This window comes from Myzus persicae, unplaced genomic scaffold (genome assembly GCF_001856785.1).
Source record: "Myzus persicae strain clone G006 unplaced genomic scaffold, MPER_G0061.0, whole genome shotgun sequence".
Lineage (NCBI taxonomy): Eukaryota > Metazoa > Arthropoda > Insecta > Hemiptera > Aphididae > Myzus > Myzus persicae.
In genome coordinates, this window is record NW_019104095.1 from 136,551 (window position 1) to 152,063 (window position 15,513).

The 15,513-nt window shown below is 26.7% G+C and overlaps 1 long non-coding RNA gene across 1 annotated transcript; it reads right to left on the reverse strand.

The window, feature by feature from the left end:
- Positions 1-11,625: 11,625 nt before the first annotated feature.
- On the reverse strand, positions 11,626-13,799 carry LOC111038682. Its single transcript, XR_002605003.1, has 3 exons — positions 13,789-13,799; positions 12,349-12,354; positions 11,626-12,102 (listed from the first exon to the last, which is right to left on the reverse strand). It is a non-coding gene; the product is annotated as an uncharacterized LOC111038682 (long non-coding RNA).
- Between the last annotated feature and the right edge of the window lie 1,714 nt (positions 13,800-15,513).

Sequence of the window (15,513 nt, forward strand, 5' to 3'; positions counted from 1 at the left end):
ATAAATTAAAATAGGTACAATATTTATTAGAAGTCTATACACACGACACACCATTTTAATTACGATTTCCAGGGGCATTTAAACGGGATTTACGTATTTAGGTTAATACATAGTTTATTAATTTATTTGGATCGCGGGCGCGCGCTTGTCTAAAGTTAACATTTAATGTTTAGGCTTTTAATGTTTGTGTTACCTATCAAAAAAAATTTAAATTTTTTTTCTTTTAAAACCATTATTTATATTTTATTTTTGGTTTGGAATTATAATACCAGTTTCAATTTTTTTCGGTTTCGGTTTTGATTTTGTTTTCAGTTTCGGGTTTTTAACGGTTTATACCGGTTTCTGAAACCGGTTTCAAGCCCAGACAAAAAGTTGTAATCTAAAAATTGTATTCGTGGATACCTATTTGAAACTTTTAGACTATATTATTATATTTAATATGTATATTTCACAATAGATTTTCAGATGTAATATTTTTTTAGCAAAAATGAATTTAACCTACTGTAGTACTTATGCTTAACAAATAGTAAACTAATGCTTAAAAAATGGTAAAATAAACTATGCTCAAGCAGATGGTTCAAAGGTGGTAACCACCTTTGAACCACCCACCCGCCCACCCAAATAAACAAAAAAATAAATAAACCCAAGTTAAATAAGTTTTTTATTTTGAAGAATTCTATTTTTTAACCAATTAAATATAAACTAGTAATATAAACTAGTATTAAAAACTAGTTTTGGGTTATTTTTCTTAAAAATTACAAAACATAATGTATGATTATAATTAATCCAACTAGTTTATAAGAATAAAAGATAAATACGATTAACAAAAATTTAAAAAAATTACCCACTAAAAATGTTAATCAGTATGTCAAATCAATTATCTTTTATTTTTATTTCATTTACAAAGGCGAATCAAAAATGCAGGTTTTTTTTCAAAAACTACCGTTTCTAATACCAACGATTTTCTACTGAAAAGTCAAATTAAATTTTTATGAGTGTTTAAAGTTGAAATTCTTACAGCATATTGGACATTCACTCAATTTTTCGTGTAGGGATTTTTGTTGTATCAATTTTTCAATTTTTTCAGTTTTTATCTATAAATAACAATAAAAATTTATTTGCTAGGTCGAAAAGCTAGAAAATTAATTACAAGGCTCCTCAGTCCTCATAGATTGTTACAATATCAGCCGAACATTTTTTAAAATATAATATAAGCATTTAATGACCAAATGTTGACAGTATGTATCAAATTATAAATGTACCTACATATTATTTTGTAATTGAATACTTATAAAATGTTCGAATTGTATAGCCGAAGATTAAAAATTTAAAACAAAGTTGCACACAAGTAGTTAAATCTATAACCGAAAAATCTAAAAAATATATAAACGCAGTTATTTTAATTTGAATTTTATCGAATTTTTTTTATTAAATAACCAAAAATTATGATTTAAGTTATTTTGTTGTAATTTAAAAATATTATTCACGAATCCCTATTTGAAACTTTTAGAGAATATTATTATATTTTATTGACACAATATAAAAGTCCGTGAAAGTCATAAATTTTTTTTTCAAAAATGAATTTTGCTTATTGTGGTACAAATGCTTAGCAATTAGTAAAATACATTTTGTAAAAACAGTTGGTTCAAAGGTGTTTAATTGCCATACTTATTAGGTGCCATACTTCCCACCCCGCCACCAAAATAATCATGCAAAACCCAATAGAATTTTTTTAAAAGAAAAAACCACAACAAATCGTTCGCTGGGCTAGCAAACAGTAAAACTTCAACAACACATATTGTGTTAAACAAGTGTATATCTTAATTTATTACTTATTTAAATTTAAATAACAGTCACTGTTCAGTGTTCACCAACATTCTGTTTGCATAGTTCATCGTTTGTAAAATTAAAAATATTTTTTTGTTTCTACCAATCGTATTATCTATGTATATTATATATATTAGTAATCGGACAAGTCACTTGAGACTTGAGATTTTCAAGACACATCCGTACCATCATATATAGGGGTGTCTAAGTAGAGATCTTTCAAAATTATAATTTGAAAAAGGTGTGGCTGTTAGTATTAAGCATGAATATTGAAATTGTTTTAGTTGTTTTGTTAATGATTACGATATTGGTTACAGACTTTAAAATTAATAGCAAAAATTGTTAAAAATCAGGGTTTTTTATGCATAAATGCTTGTCCTTATTTACTCGTGTAGATGTGGTAAAAAAGGTATACCTACTCATTGTAATAACGCAAAAATAGAAGAAACAATAATAAAGCTCCTGTCTATATTAATATTAAAATCTTATATCAACTTAAAATATCTGTATGATTCTCTACATTTATAAATGCTAGAGGATAATACCAGGTGCAAGTATTGCAATTACGTTATTACCCTCCTCCAGGTGTTCAGAGGGATCTCGAGATCGTGTATTCGAGAATTTGATCAAATACACTGAACAATATAATAAGTGTATGTGCATAAAATGGTGTACATTTCAAGTGTGTATTATTGTTCGTTTTTGAATTACAACAAAATAAGAAAATCACAACTACAAGATTTTTCGGTTTCAGAATTAACTACTTGTTTTACATTTTTGATCCTTGGCTCTAGTGTCTTTCCAAAATAAAGATATCTTGTATATAATGTGTATAGTTTTATATTACTGAAGAATGATGGCTGTTGTTTGACAAAGTTTATTTATTGAAAGATATCAGAATTTTTGTAAACTTTAAATATTTAATCATAAGATGATAAATGACACTTTAGAGCCTCAGTCTATATAATTAATTTCCTTAAATCTAAGTTTAATTATTTTAATGATAGTATAGATCTAACTAACCAACTATAAATACCATAATAAACTCTTTATTATTTCATTAATATTCACTGTTAACTCTAATAATATTAGTATTTTTTTTGCTTATAACACAATATTGTGATTTTTTTAGCCGTGATTGAATTAGAAATAAACTAGAAGGGAGTGCGAAAGTATAAAAATAATTCCAAATTTCAAATATTTTTTTTCAGAAATTTTTCAAAATAATTGTTTTTATTTTTTTTAAAATTTTTTTTCAAATTATTTTTCTTTTTCTTTTTTTTTTCAAATTAGTTTTTTTTTCAAAATAATTCTTTTTTATTTGTTTTTATTTTCAAACTTTTATTTTCAATTATTTTTTAAAATTTTTTTTCAAATAATTTTTCTTTTCTCAATTTTTTTATTTTTTATAATTTTATTTAAATTATAAATATATAAGTAATAATTAAATTCCATTGATTTAATAAGATCATATCGATCGATTGTTCCTGTTTTATATTGTTGTATTTTTCGTTATCAATTTATAATTTTTTTAATTTGTACTAGTTTGTAAATGAACATTGTTTAATTAAATGTATACTTGCAGTGTTTCAGTGTTTGAATTTCATTTATAACACTCGGCCAGGTACAGACCATTGCAGACCTAAACTGGACATAAATAATTTTAAATAAGTGTTTTCTAAATTGTGTAGTATACAAATGTGATTAAAATGTGCTATAATATTCTTGGGCGAAAAGGGAAAGTAGTTTTAAAATATTTGGGCGAAAAACAGCATTTGCGAAAGGCGAAAAGTCATTTTTGGGCGAACGGGGTCTTGTCATAATATTTCACTAAAATTGGGTTTTGTTGTATTCAAATAATTATTTTCGTCATATTTTAATTGATGAATCTACTCGTACAAACATACGAGTTGCATTTTTTATTTTAAATATAAAGAGAGATGGTAGGTTCTAAAAAAGTAGAATCTAAAAGGTTTTGTCACAAGTACAACTTTGCTAACCTTGATATCGATCTTCAACAATTTAATTATCATTAAACAATATTGAAATTTTAAATATTTTATTATTTTCTTCCTACGATATGTGTCCAAGCTTTTTAATTTCTCTTTGATGACGTGGAACATACCAAATTTAAAGTCGGCAAAACCAACATTGTGTTGTAAGCTTTAGTACTTATTACAATAAATTAAACTTAAACTTAAAATTAAGAACCTTACTTGTATTTATAGATTGGGTATTTTACGATGTCTACATTTGTATATAAATTTGCAAGTTATTTAGGCAACGTAAATGCGATGATTTGATCTATAATTATACCATTTTTACCATATCTGGACGAGTAACTAATGACAACTACTTATATACAAAAAAAAAAGAATAAAAAGTATGTATAATTTCAAAGAATTTTTACAATTACCATTAAAGTCTGTAACCAATTATAATCATTGATTAAATAACGAAAACAATTGCAATATTCGTCTATTATGCTGATCCACAAATCTTTTCTTATAATGTACCCTGGCTAATTGCTATCGTTGCTTAGACTACGCTTTTCAGTCTTTCAGTCGTTAAATGTCCGATTACATGATGTATAAAATATGGATAGTACATTGGCAACATTAAAAATGAAAATAATTATTCAAATTGTGAAAACCAGGGATTCCCGACCTCCTTAGCTGTAAGGACCACCAATTTTGAAAAATAATCGTTGAGGCCCACAAATAGCTCACCTATGTACGAATGCATAAATATATATATGAATGTATAAACAAACGTCAGTTTTTAGAACATATTATAACACAAATTAAACATATATTAAACTTAATCACAAGTTAAACAAGTTGATGTGATTTTTGACATTACTTGTCTTTCGTGGGAGAGCGATATCGGGGTGAAAACTGAATGGTTTTAGAATTGAATCACTTTCAACGTTCAGTTTATTCCTTTATTTAACGTTGACTATACACTAATTTGACATTATAGAGTATAAGTAATATTGATGAATATTATTATAACCAAAAATATTATTATGTATATACTAAAAATATATAATAATATTTTTTTAAATATATATATAATATTAAATATTATATATTTATATGGTTCAAAATGTTTGTGAACACTGAAAACTGAATATTGACTATTATTCAAATTGAAATAAGTAATAAATTAAGACACACATTTGTTTCACAAAATATGTGTTATTTATGTTGATTTTGTGCGGTTCTTTGTTTTAAAAAAATCCTGTTAAGTTTTGCATGATTATTTGGGTGGGCGGGTAGGAAGTTAGGCTTTGTTAACCACCTTTGAACCACCTGCTTTTACCTATATAATTTATTTTGCTATTACAGAACGTTTCACAAAACTATCGACTCCGCAGTGGCGCTGCTGGTGGCAGATTTTCGGGGTTTCCTAAACGTGTGACTAAAAAAGCTCGGTAATTTAAAAATTATGCGGCTATCAACCATCAAAAGCCTGGCCCCGTTGATATAAATTTTTTTTTAATAATTTTAGTATTTTACCTACCAGTTACCACTGCCGAACATTTTATTTTTTAAATTTTACTCCACGATAAACACACAATCGCATGGTGATTGGTGAACGTATTACTGTTGATAACGATAACAACTACATTATTACGAATGGATCTTCGTAATATAATAAGAAAATCCTTACTAAATAATACAATTGTTTTAAATGTTCATTCATATGACGATCATTCTTATAGCGCTAAAAGAAAATGAATTTCTTAATATATTGTTGAATTGTATCTTTTAAATGACGATCTCAAGTGAATAAAAAATATTGTGTTTTTTTTCGAATTGTGTATTATTAAATTTATTAACTATTAATGTATTTAACTATATTTATTATAATTTATAATGTAAAAATAGGTATTATGTTAGTTGGATAGTTACGTTATTATATTAACATTATTTTTATAACAATATTTGTGTACAGTAATAATAATAATATCATTAGACAATTGCTATCTGGGTATTAATTCGAATTTTGAAAATATTTATCAAATTTAAAATTGTATAATATAATTTACCTTTTATGGCTAAAGATTGAAAATTTTAAATAATGTTCCACGTAAATAGGTTGTACATTTTTACTGTATTCTCAATGAATTGTGTATTTTTAAACTTTAAATTACGATATTGTGTTTTTTAATAACTTATTAACTATTAATGTATTTAATTATTTTAATTATAATTAATATAATAAAATATAATATTATAATTTATAATGAAATTGATGTTATCGGTTTATCAATGTTATCACATTTTGATAACCCCAAAAAGGGGCTAAATGTAGGCAATATTATATACGGACACAAAAAATTTTTTCCTGCGAAGATCCATTCGTACATTATTTTTTTGGCATGTTATCATTATTGTAAATGTTAATGTTAAAATATCAAAAGAAAATGTATATTTTAGTATATTATAATAAATAATATAATGTATAATAAAATATATAGTACAATAAATAAAATAATTGTTAAAATACCTAATCATTAGTACCATAGAAGGTTAAATTCATTTTTTAACAATAAAAATTACATTTGAAAAATCATTGTGTGTATAAACTATAAAAATATACTCTAAAAGTATCATAATATTTTTCAACTGATATTGTAACAATTTATAAGTAGTTTTGTATTAAATTTTCAAGCTTTTTGACCCAACAGTTCAAATATTATTAGACATTTATAGAAAAAAAAACTTAAAAATTGAAAAATCGTAAATGAATGTAAACAACACAATACGAGTAAAAATATTCTGAAATTTTTATCAAGCATATGATAGATATAATCGACACATGGTTTAGGGTTTATGTATCTACAATTATTCGTTTTTGCATTACAACAAAATAAGAAAATCCCTACACGATAATAATCGAGTGAATATCTAATGTTACTTATTTATTGACCTCTTATCATTATAAAATTGAAATATTATACTTAGGAAATGATCCAAATTATTATAGTTGCATTAATTAATAATGTGTATAATTAGTCGGAAAGAGATTATTATCATTTTTAAATTTTTTATAAACACAATATTGATAAAATGAGATAACAATAAATATTTTGTATTATACTTGTAAAAATACTTATTTGTGTAATTTAGTGGCCAACTTCATTATAAAATTTAGTTGTATTGCTATAATTGAATATTGGTTAGGTTAGGTTAGTGTCTCGTCTTTTTGGACCCTAAGGTTTCTGTAGTCATAAATAATAATAAATTAATTACAATTGAAAATTTAGTTATTTTATTAATTTTATCCGTTACAAACTTAATATTTCACATTCACAGTGATGAACCCTTTTTCATCCTTTTGTAAAGAACATTGACTTTATCCACGTGTACTATACTTTATCATGCTACACTAATGATTTTTATTTCCATATCTAATAAGCGGGTAGAACACGATTCCGCACGTTTAATGTTTGATATTAGGTATCAGTGTTAGGAAATATCTAGATAAATTTATCTAGATAAAGTTCTAGTTGTCTATGAGTACACATCTAGATAATTTATTTGTGGACTTCCAAAAAAAATTGTTAAGTTATTTATATTTACGTAATTTTCTGTATACCGTATACCTATTACACGGGAAACAAACATTTGGTAAAATGTATTATCATATCAGGTATTCCAATAAGAATGTTTATTATAAAACTGGAATTTCACATCGTAAATATTGAAACAATCTAAAAGTATAATATTAAAAATATGTCATGTTACTTAGTAACTTGAGAGAGCAACTAATAATAGCAAAATCGAAAACATCTATCTCTGCTGCCTGTATGACGATGGTCGTCTACATTAGCTGATACTCATTTCATAAAATTGTGTATAAAAATATGTAAACAAATAATAATCATCAATAGGTACTCATTGTGTTGAGCCGACGAAAATAAAACAACATTCATGGACACACAAGCAAAACATATTTATATATATTATAAACTTATAAATCTTATATTTATAATATATACATAGTGATCATTACTCATTTTTTATTAGTGGTAGTTATTAATATTATTCCCAGTATTCAGAACTCACCGTTCTCAGTTATCACTTAACAACAAACTCAGTAAATTACTATCTTGATTCTTCGTCAATGAAAAATTGTTGAAGAACTACGATTTTCTTGTTATTTTTATTTCGTTTATTTGTTTATTTTAATTATGAGACGGTTTGTACAAGTTCTAAATGCTGACCCATCGAAAATCCAAAAAATAGACAATGATTCAAGTACGCAATCAACCGAAGAATCAACTAACTATCTGATAAATACTTCAAAATTGAAGTAAAACTATAAATTATGCAAATCTACTAGCAATATCTTTACTAAGTTAAAACAAAAGAGACAGACACTTTAAATCAATACCCTATTATTAAAGAGGTATTCCTAAAATATAATACTACTATCCATCCTCAGCACCAGTTGAGGCAATTCAAGTTTTAACACCTAGGTGTCACAGGTCAAACGATAGAACTTTGGATATGATTTTATGTTGTAGATCAAATATAGCTTAAATCATTATTTTTTTTTACAAGTGTAACCTTATTTGTGTAATTATTTGTCTAGTCAGAGAATGCCTCTTCATATATTCCTATGGAGTTTATTTAAAAAATAAATAATTTTGTGTTAATTATTAAAATGTTTTAAATGAGTTTAAAAAGACATTTATTTTATATTTTCAATAATGTTACTTTATTTATTTAACTATTAATTAAGTCAGAAAATGACTCTTCGTATATTCTTATGATTTTATGAAGTTCATCTATAAAATAAACTCGGTGTACCCTTTTTTAAAATGTTTTAAATTATGTAATTCTCTTTTTAATACCTTTACCACTGAATATTTGCAAAATTAAACATGAAAATATCTGATATTTCTAGATAAATATTTATTCATTATTATCTTTATCTCGATAAAATTTAGTTTAGTTATCTTTATCTTTATCTAGATAAAATTTAGTACTGTTATCTTTATCTTTATCTAGATAAATTATTAGTTATCTATTCCCAACACTGTAATAGGTTAATAGGTACCTTTTTTTCTACACTACTCTGTACTGTATTCGAATGCGACGTTGCCATGTTAAGAATACGATTCAGCACGTTTTTTTCCTTGTAACATGATATTGATACTATTAGTGCATATTATTTAGGTACCTGAACTTTTCCACCTCTTTACCATGACATTTCAAGTACAAACTAATTAAAAATAAGATAAGTTGGGTCTTTTGATAAAGTCTATAAAGATAACAATATACATTAAATTAAATGTGTTCAATATAATATGTCAACCAGCTTATTTATCTGAATTTATTATTTTATTTATTACTTTTAGCTATCTAAGTAATAATTCTTGTTAGTTAGTACCTTCTATATGGTGTTGTGTATCTCGGCGGCAAATGGACATCGTATAGTGCGAAGGCGAAACTATAATGGTTTTGGTATACCACATTTTACCGATCATATATTTGTTATGTAACCTAACGTTATAACTATAATCTCATAATGTCGAACTCATTTTGATACATTTCCCACAATAAATGTTAATATATTAGTTGGTTGATGTGGTCAGCAGGGCAATGGTTAAATATTTAGTACAGTCTATTCAGAACTGTCTAGTTAAAACGCAACACGTCACGCGTGTATATATAGTTCAATAATAAGTTATATTAATTTCGAGAATTTTCTATAATTTATATTTCTACGGTGTTAAAATGTATAAGTTAATAGATAGGCATGGAGAATCCATTAGAGATAATAAAATCTGAAAAGGGCAACGATTTAGCTTTGGTTAATACATGTAAATATCGGCATATTCGTTAACGAAATGACAGAAAAGTGAAATTTAGGTGCATACATGCAACATATTGTACTGCAAGTATTTTAACTGACCCGGAGCACATAATTTTATTGGAAATGCTGGGAGAACAAAATCTTACAATATAGATAATGTAGAAAAAATCCAACGTCAAACTTCGCGAGAAAATTGTAAAAGAAAAGCTAATGTCATGATTTCAGTAAGACCATCAAAAACTATAAGAACTGAGCTTTTAAAAGGTGATTTTGAAGTACCTCTTAATTATATTAAATCTGTTGGAAAAATTATGTATGATTTACGTCAAAAAGATTACCCAACATTTCCACAGTCTTTAAATAGTCCTATCATACAACTTAAAGAAATGCAAAATGAAGATCGCCTGAAATTTAAAAACAAAAAGTTTATTCATGTTCCTGAAAATCAAAACTCCATTTGTATTACCACGAGAAAAAATATTAATTCACTTATGACAAATCACAGTGTGAGGATATATTTATTAATGGCACATTTGAATACACTCCTAAGTATTTTTTACAACTTTATGCAAGCACTTTATGCATAAAAATGGATTTTATATACCACTTGTATACTTCTTTTTACCAGATAAATGCGAAGAAACTTAAATGTGGACATTTAAAAAAAAAATATGTTTTGAACATTTATCCACAAGACTATGTAAGATGTAACCACATGTCATTCTACTCGTTACATGTGGATTTTGAAAAAGCTCCACATGAAGCCGTGAAAACCTTGTTCCCTGGAATAGTTATCAATGGGTGTTGATTCCATTTAGGTCAAGCATGTTGGCGAAAGGCAATTAAATAATATTATTACTTAATTTTTAAAATTTTTATATTTTACGTAAGAGACACTCCGTTTAATAATATCACATCAATTTGTAATTTAGATACAAGAACACAATATTTTAAGAACTTCATATTTGATGGATGGAGATGAATTAGGCATTTGGTTAAAATCTTTTTTTTTACCATTTCTCCCATTGAAAAAGATTGAAGAAGGATTTTTAGAACTCATGAGTCATGATTACGTGTTCAAATAAAAGTGAAGGCTATACCTATATTTTCTGATTACATACTTAAATCGTACATAGAACCTGGTTGTCTAATTCCACCTGAATTATGAGCAAGTGAACCTTCAATTACTCCAAGGTAACATACATTTAATTTTTTATAATACATTTTATTTAGAGATATAAAAAAAAATTGTTTTGTTAGAACCACAAATGGAGCAGAAAGTTTTCATAAAATGTAGGTACAAAAGACGATTTCATAGTGCTCATCTCCCAACGCATGTAGTGATATTTGTACTAATGGAAATACAAGCCGAAACTATGACAAAAATTAATTAAATTGCTAGAAACGTGAACAATAAAATGGAATCATCCGATTTAAAACGTATACATAACGTTAGACAACATTTCAATAATTATAAAATACATAAAACTATTATAAAATATAATACATATATTGACTTTATGTGTCAAGGGAAAAAATTATATTAAATTATTTTACATTATTTTTTGTAATGACAGATCACTATTTATTAGATTTAATTAGATAGTTATTTTAGATCATATTTATTTTTTGTAATGACGGCTATGAGATTGTAATAAACCGTTTGCAATAAATTTGACAACGTTGCATTCAATTCATATGAACAATAAAGTGTGCGGAATCGTGTTCAAAAAAAAAAAAACATACGGAATCGTATTCTTCTCAAATAAGAGTAAATTAGGACCATTATTAACAAACTATCAAACATCATAAAAAATCCCAAATTCACCACTGACATCGACGACTCATAATGAATCTAAATATTACGTTTACCTTAAATAATTAATACACATCATTGTAAAACGTAATACATTCATTGATCCTCGTTGAATCTAAAAATCATAAAATAGTTGTATTTCTACAAGGTTTTTTTCATGTTGTATGTTGTTTTTATATTTAAATATTGCTTAATGTAAACGAAACATACATAATTAAGAAAAATTATAAAGCTGAATACAAACATAGCTGAAGACCAGTACATAAACTAAAATTATTTTGCTAACAAAGAAAAAAAGAAATGAAGGTTTCATTCTTCCCCATCATAAATACATTTTTTTAAACCATTATGAACGAAAAAATTCTTAGTTATGTTTGTGATAACTTTTTTCAAATGAATCATTATCAACTGATACTTTCAATACATTCATGATCTATGGTGGGTTTGAACAAGACCCTAACAATATAATTTGAATCAAGTTAAAATATTTAAAAAACAATTTAATTTTTACTATACAGCTTCATATGGAATAACAGTTACTAAACCGTGAAAAAAAGAAATGATGGCATTATTGTTTGGAATGACTGTCCTACAGAAATAGTCAACCGGCTTTTGATCAAACAAATCTGAAAAATAAGTATTTTAAATTTATTGATTGTGTGCATTAGTTTGTCCTACCACAAACTCGTAAAGGTAGAGTGTTAATGTATACAAACTACAAAGATACATTTTTCCAGTTAACTAGGTAAAATGTTATTCAACATAAAGTGATTGTAATTATTTTTACAATGAAAAATAGACATTTTCAACAATGACAAATTAAAATATAATATTTAAATTTTACGATTTTGATAAATCTAACCAATACTTACTAAATACTAAAAGACATTTTTATTAAAATAAATTAAAAATACTAAAAAAAAAATTCAAAAACATATGATACGAAACATAATATTATGATAACCGAGACTCGCCTAATGTCCCTTTGAAAACTTGTTCTTATTACGCAATATATCTACTTTTGAGATGGACACAACACACAACAATGAGTTTATACTCTCTTTCTATTGCACTACTAGAAATATTATCCGAGGAATGTTTAAAGGAACAAAGAATATTCCAGAATTTTTTCCCTACAACTAGAGTAAATCACATAAAAATATATAATCATATCATATCTACCTGACGAGTAGAGCGCAAATGTAAATTTTGCAGTTTAAATTATTATTGAAATAAAGGAATAATTTAAAATATTGTCTTTACGCTGACAACTGACATTTAAGATTAAGAATGTATCTAAAATTTTATTTTTATTTTTCAAATTAATATTATTGTTTTTAACTCAGCGACTCTACGTGTGGACGCACCACAGCGACCACAACGGGTGAGCGAGCCTACAGCGTACAACGTGTTTCCGTCCGATAAGAGCCGCCGCCGCCGCCGCTGTTGCAATACTCAGCCCACAACCTCTACCATTTCGACACAAGTTGGTGTTATGCAGAGTGACGGACTTAACTGGCTCATCTTGTTTCGTGTCCGTGCCGTCAATTGATGAATGTTATCAAAACTGTTTAACGCCTTACCGAGACAGAACAATTTTGTCAATAAGAATGTTGAATTATGTATAATGCCAAACACATGACATCTCATCTTCAGCGATTAAAATATTATGTCCCCAGGGATAGCCAGTTCTTGTTATGTCGTTTACTTGAGCTTTAAAGATCTATGAGATAACTGAGTAACCGTTACTATCATTTTACTATGTGAAACTGAAAACATTCTCCTAGAAATGTTTCCAAGAATAAGAGATGATCCCTAAATAATACTCCACTTTCAGGGAAATAATTTCAAAGAAACTAAACAGCTTAAATAATTATTCTAGTTAAAGTATTATTTAAAATTCAGCCATTACAAGACAAACTGACATTGTTTATCTTGAATTTGATTAATATAATATTAAAACAACAAAAAACATTTTTGGAATCAATCTGTAATGGTTTAGTTTATAGTTATATATTTTTGTGCGGCAGGTCATTTACCACTACAAGTTTAATTAAACAAACGACAGTGTTTAAAAAAATACTTTAATATTTAACATAAATTACTGGACTTTTGGATATTTGCGGTAATAATCTAAGCTATAACAGCAATTATTTTATTAGCTTTCAAAAAATAAGCAGCTTTTTAATTGTTTCAGTCTATAACCCTATAATTGGATCCTCCCTACGCTTCATATTAGTTATTATAGAATACTTTTTAGGAATAAAAATCATAAGGCTAAAACCTTTAGCAAAATAAATCTATTTACTCACTGTCATTATCTGGAATAAAAAAATTTTGTAATCAGAAAAAATTATAATCTGTTTTTGAATAATGCAATTGTTATCAATTTTAACATAACTGTTCATCGAGACAGAAAAATGTCATCCAAAAGAATATTCTGCAATCTACAACACCCGAAACATGACTATAACCTATTAAATTAATAAATTGTATCCCAAGTGATAACCTGTTCTTGTTATGCTATTAATGTGAGCTGGAAAAATGTATATAGATACTGAGTATTCGCTACTCTCACTTCATGATGATCACTTTTCATGTCGTCGTTTTATTTGTTTTTCAATCAACGTTGACTAAAGTTTATAATTAGGTACGTCGGGAATCAATTTAATACAATTCTACCATATGTTTTAACGTTATCGAAATGGTATTCGCATGTGCATGCTAAACCAGGGTTCAAAAGTGAAGCATTAAAGTGATTGCCTTAAAAGTAATGTTTGCAAAGAAACCAGTAAATAGTAGTTTAATGATAGTTGAGATGGCTATTTATCAGCAGCTTGACCTCGAAGGACAAAATTACTATGGCAAAATATTCCTATTGAAACAAACACGAGTTATCTTAACGTTTGATGGTTGCTTTTCAAATTTAAACGAGGCTGAGATTTTAATGCCAACAAATTAAAGAATATATTTTTGATAATATTTCTGTATTAATGGAAACAGTTGATATAGTCAAGTTTGTGCGGAATGCTTTTGAAGAGAAACTAGAATTCATTGATGGAGATGGTAAACAAATATGTTTCAATTTAGTGGCAAAATTATTATTGATTCTTTAGAATGAAGGCTATCATCTTGCAAAAAAAATTAATAATTAATCATGTATTAATTGCATTGAAAATAAAAAAGGTATCTGCAAAGACAATTTTAAACAAGGGTTTGAATTAACAAGTCGATGACTAATTATATAAGTGGACTAAAAGTGACAAACTTTGTAAGAAGAATATACACCTTCATAAAACTAACACCATTTATAAAAGAAAACTGAATACGTACCTCGGTGCACTGGAATAAAACAAAAATTGTAGTTTGGTATTAATTGGTATTATTTAAAATCAAAATTTTGATGAATTTCACCAAGACTGTATACCCTCTTAACGAGACATAAAATAATATTAAATATAATATTCAATTATGTATTATACCCAACACATGATACCCCATCCTCGATACTTACTGTCTTCGGGGATAAACAATTGTTGTTATATTATTTACATGAGCTGGAAAAATCTACGAGGCAACTGAGAAATCATTATTCTCATTTATAGATGTCCCACTAGGAATATTTTCCAAGGAACATTTCCGGGAGTAAGAAATTACACCTAAATTCTAATCCACCTCTCGGGGAAATCCCATCAAAAAAACTAGCCAGTTAAAATAATTACTCTACTAAAGATATTATTTATAGTCCCATCATTACACGGCTAGCTGACATATGTATGGCGAATTTAATTTATACAATACCAGCTTATCCCGTGTACTTCGTCGCCCATTAAAAATGACAACTCTATATGAGACGTGCTTGTGGTAATGTGAGCAGTATATTACGAGGTATCCCGTTATTTGCATATTCCATCTGAATAATATGTTTTATTTTTTATTTAAAATGTAGAAAAGCCGATGAGCGGCTAAAATTACAAAGCAGACACCTTGGTATTCAATGTGTGAAAATTCTATTGGTTGCATGCTCAAACCTGATA